Raw genomic sequence first — 5,623 nt, 5'->3', positions numbered from 1 at the left:
TAGACTCGATAGCCTTATATCTACACTCTCAGTTCTTTGCTCACAGTCCAAGCCAAATAGACTATTCAAAACTACCATCAGCCCTGCCTCCCAGGATTCCAAAGGTCTGGATCATGTCTCCCTGTCATCTTCATTATTCCAGTGAAAACAATTCAGTCCTACCAGCCAATCACTGCAACTCAAAGAATCTTCCTGTGCATTGTTCTCTGAATCCTTTTCAAGAGATCAATATCATTTCATTATCGTATTCCAGACACTGCCTCACAGTGGTCTTCACATTGTTAAAATAACTTACATGGCTTTAGTCCAATTAATAGAACATAGCAACAAGAGTCCGCCATTCAGCCCCGCAAACCTGTTCCGCCATCCAATTCGAATTTATGGTTGGTCTGTATTTGGATAGTCTTGTATTCCGGACGTTCTGATGTCACATCGTCCCTTGTAACTCTTGTACTCCAATTTCGAAACCCATTGTTCACCTATGTCTTTCCTGCAAGTCACAACATCTGTTAATTATTCTGTTGGGATGGAACGTTTCTCAATGCACAGCTGAAAGCTCGAATCAAGGTCATGCAATTATCTCCATTCAAATCGATGTGCAATTCTTGGTCCATCTGCTCAAATGGTCCATTTCTTTTTAAATGCTGTTTATCTCTTTTATATTCGTCATTATTAGAAGAATCATCAGCAAATTTTATAGTCTTATTACAAGAAGTACTTGCCTCCAAGTCATTTCTGAACGCTGTGCACAGCAGGCACCTAAAACAGAACTCTGCAGAACTTGGATTGGATTCATTTGTGCTGGCGCAGGAGAGCAGCTGCGAATCAGTGTGGAGTTGCTGTTAGTTGGAGAAGGAGGTGTGCTGCTGTGTTCTGACTTCTGCCGTATTAACTTGTGGAAAGTAGAATTTTCAGCAGAGGGAAAAATGCCACAAATTATCTGTCGAAGAGAATTTTGTTCTGCTGATATTATTTCACTGGCCTTGCTAAGTGAATGATGAGAGCCTATCCCTGCATTTCATCTTAACAATAAACTGTTGGATTTAGGCCTGAAAACAGGGTGAAGAAGTAAAATTCATGGAGTCAGAGAAGACGATTAAAGGAAGGTATGTGTTTAGTTGTCTTTCTCGTTTGCCTTTGCAAAGAGGGCTAATGTAACTGTATAGTTTGTTAATCCCAAATTTACGCAAGCTGGACTGTAGGTAAGTTGCTTGCCTGATGATCATCAATAAGTGGACTCACTGGTGAAGGTTATATTTGTCTTCCCAGGGATTGTTCGAGCCCAGTATTCTCATGAAGCTAGTTACAGTTATATTGATTAGCATTGATCTGTTACAGCTGTGGCATATTGAGAGGCAAGCAGTTCTTTGCAACTTTAATTCCTGCACTTTTACACCTGTGTTTTTCTCCCCATCGTATTTGTAAGACCGTGACAGTCGAGCCTCAAGGTTATGACACCCTGGGTGGGTGTCCACCATTAGTGGATAAACAACTTAAAACAATCCTTATTTCGATGAAATTGCTTGATTTTACATTCAGTGAACTTGTCAGGGAAACAAAATAATGCAAGCTAAAGAAAAAGGTATGTTATTGTGAAAGCTTATAAGGAATTGAAAAACATAGTTTTTGTGGCGTTAATGGTGTCTATTGCACATTGACACACTGAAGTACCTGTAACTCTGAGGTTGTGCTATACACGGAGAGTATAGGCTTGTCAAGCCTTGCTCATTAGCAGTGACACTTTGATTGTGGTAGGATGCACACAATTTTGAAAATCATAGCTGTTTATATCTTCATAAGTTTGCAATCACACTCACAGTTTGTTATTATAAACCTCGCTCCTCAAGGTCTCTTGGTGTTGATAGCCATGAAAATATCAAATGACTGGCAGCAAGTTTCACAGAAAGTAATTCTTGACTGGCAGTGAGTTGCATGGATAGTGATACTTGACTGGTGGTCAGTCTTACAGGACAGGGTATCAGGAGATTCGACAGTTTTCAGAGAGTATGTCAAATCGCAGGATGCCACTTGAAGTGCTATAATAGAACCATAAATCGTACGGCAAAGAAATATGCCATTTGGCCCATCATGTTTGCGCTGGTGTTTTTCTTCACATGAGGCAACTAAAGTAACCCCAATCTCCCACAATCTTCAATATTCCTCTTTTTCAAGCAACTATCCAATTCGCTTTTGAAAGTATTTATCAATTATGCTTAAACAATGATTTGGAGCTGAGAATTTCACATTCCAATTACCCCATGTGCCAATTTTTCAAACCCCCCTCCCCCTGAATTTTTTTTGTGATTATCTCAAATTTGTACCCTCTCATCACCATCTTGCTGACCAATAGAAACAATCGATTATGATTCATCTTATCATAACCTTGAAGACCTCTATCAGGTCGCCCCTAATATTCTCAGCTGTCATGAAAAAAAATCCTAAAAAGCTCCAGTGTTTCTTCATAATTATAAATCCTCAACCCTGGTAACGTCCTATTGGATCTCTGCTGCACATTTTCCATTGCTTTTATATCATTCTTATAATGGGGTGCCAAAAACCATATTCTAACTGCGGTCTAAGCTCTCGTACAAGTTCAGCCTTACCTCCTTGCGTCAATATTCTTCCCTCTGGATAATAAAAAAAAGGATTCTGTTTGCCTTTTTTTATAGCCTTATCTACTTGCACTGCCACCTTTAATGACCCATGGATCTGCACACCAACATCTTTCTGCTCTTCTGCTCCATTTAAGATCTTAAGATGTACTTCATTTCCCTATTCTTACTTATACATAACTTTGCATTTATTTGCCAGTTATCACCCTACCTGCTAGCCTATCTGTGCCCTCCTGCAGTCTTTCACAGTTATCATAATTTTCGATACCTCCCCCCAATTTGTAGTCAGCTGCAAACTTAAACATTGTTCACTCAATCTCTCAAGATGAGGTCAGCTTCCACATGTTTGACATCAACTCTACCTCTCCAGCATATCTCTTGACCCCTCCATTGCTTCAGTGTTGGCAGACTGCTTGTCCTTCATCCAGTCTTGGATGAGCTGCAATTTTCTCCAGTTAAACATTGGAGAGACCAAAGCAATTGTCTTCAGCCCCCTGCCACAAACTCCATACCCTTGCCACTGATTGCATCCTCAGCCTTTGTTTTATATAGGATCAGACTGTTCACAAATGCAGCATCCATATCCCCTCCATCACAAAGACCGTCTACTTCCATCTTCATTCCATTGTCTGCCTCTGCCCTTACCTCAGCCCATGAGCCGTTGAAACCATGCCTCGAGCCTCAACTATTCCAATGCTCTTCTGGCCAGCCTCACACCCTCCATCCTGCAGAAACATGTTCATTCAAAACTCTGCTTCCTGCACCCTATCCTGCACCACCTCCTGCTCACCCATCACCCCTGTCCTCGCTGACCTCCATTGGCTCCTGGTACTCCAAAGCCTTCAATTTAAAATTCTCATTCTAGCATTTAAATCCCTTCATGGCCTCACTCCTCACGATCTCTGTAACCTCCCATAGCCCCAGAAGCCCCCCCCCGTACCCCACCGAATTTTCCGTTCCTCAGGCTCTGGCCTTTTGTGCATCCTTCCCCTTGCCCCACCATTGGCGACCGTGCCTTCACCCGCCCATACTCCATGGTCAGGGATTGTCTCCTTTTTCCCCCTCCACCTCTCCCTCCTCCTTTAAAACCTTTTTTAATCCCACTCGTTTGATCCCTTCTACTTTCTCTTTCTTTGGCTCAACATCAATTTTTTTGATTATGCCTCTGTGAAGTGCCTTAGGATATTTTTCTACATAAAAGGTGCTATATAAATGCAAGTTGTTGTTCTTAAGAGTTGAAGGAATTCATTAAGTCTTTGTCTTGAGGTTCAGAAATGGGCATCACAGGGCAAACAGTATTATCTAAATATACTTAAAAGTAACACCCCTTTGGATTAATCTATTTCTGTACCTATTAGATACACATTAACAGATATCCAGGAATGATTGTGGCAGTGTTGTTACCAAACAATTCAGAAATCATGAACCATGACAGGAAGGTAAAGTACCTTAGAATTGTTTGGTAAAGCCCAAAATGAGTTACTGTCATTAAAATTAAGCCCATGCATCTCTTACTTTTCACAATATATGTACTTTATCTGTTATAGAGGCCTCCATTTAGGACCCATGTTTGTCAGTGATGGTGTCATGGCAGACACAAATGTAATGATACTGAGAGACCAGTGGTTGCAAGCACGAGGCATTTATCAAATGATAATCCACGCTAGGAAATAATAGTCTGTATATATATATATATATATCTATAAATAATAAAAACACATTAATGCATTCTGCATTCCTGGCTTCTAATGTACAGATGATACATAGTGGGGATTGGTGTTTGATGAGAAATGAACTATGTAGCTGATGCTAACTACACTACCAACAGACACTGCAGACATGAGCGATTTATGTCAGCTGCCACACAAGTGGCTTGTTTTCTGTAAACAGCTGGTTCCTCATGTTTATTCAGTAAATAAATATAAACAATAAAAAGTGACGAGTGTGGAAACAATTTATTGTAAGTTCATTGACATTTTAAGGAGCATTTAAATCCAGAGTGATGTGCATGATGAGATCACATTTGGTAACATTGATGATTAACAGTGGTGTCCTCTTTTCAAAACTGTATTGTGACCACATGTTCTACATAGCTGATAATCTTGTTATTACAAAAAAAACTTGATAAATTGCTGCCTTGTTACACATTCCAACTCATACATTATTTAACATGTAAAGCTTCTCTGTGTATGACATAAAGAGCACTGTCTCTCTCCTGAGTTATTTGGGAATGAACATGTTCATCTATTGGATTCTTGATTCTAGATTCAGAATCTTTCAACGGAAAGAGAACTCACTTGGACTTCCTGCACGTGTTGTTGGTGTAGAGGAATCTAGGAATCTTGGGTTGCTGAGGATTTTTTTAAAGTCAGATTTGATATCTCATTTTGGCATTCCCAATCCGAGTTGTTCTGTCACTGCAGATGTTGTGACTATTTGGGAATTGACGTTAACAAATTGTTTTTAAAAAAATCTTTATTATTCTGATTTGTATGCTTTAAACTTCGTTTTGATATGAAAATCTTTCAGATAAAAAGTTTTATTTTAAACAAAAATGGTGGACTTGTTATATTGACTATTCTCCCCTGTGAGCATCAGGCAGGTGAGACAATGTCGGACATCATTGACCAACCCAAGTCTATTAGTATATTAAATCGTGTAAGGTACACTCGAATGCAGCGGTATTCTCATGTGCAGAATATTACGGTGTTACATTTTCCGGTCACCTGCTGATGAATCAGATCCTGGTGCAGGTCTAGGAACAGGTCTGCGACATGCCATGGAGGTGATCTTGGGAGGGGAAATAATAAACTTAAAGAAAAGAAGCAGAATACAGGAGAGGATCCAAGTGACCTGGATGCATAGCACACAGGTTCACTGCCGCATTACACCACAGATTATTAGGGTACAGGTTGCCACCAGCAATCCCCCCTCTCCAAAGATCTAAACTGATCTGTCAGTGGCAGCTACCAGAGAGAGGTGACACACTGATCTCAACTGGAAACAACAAG

The sequence above is a fragment of the Heptranchias perlo genome, chromosome 20 (genome assembly GCF_035084215.1).
Source record: "Heptranchias perlo isolate sHepPer1 chromosome 20, sHepPer1.hap1, whole genome shotgun sequence".
Lineage (NCBI taxonomy): Eukaryota > Metazoa > Chordata > Chondrichthyes > Hexanchiformes > Hexanchidae > Heptranchias > Heptranchias perlo.
The sequence above is the reverse complement of the archived record's forward strand: the minus strand, read 5'-3'. Positions refer to the sequence as shown.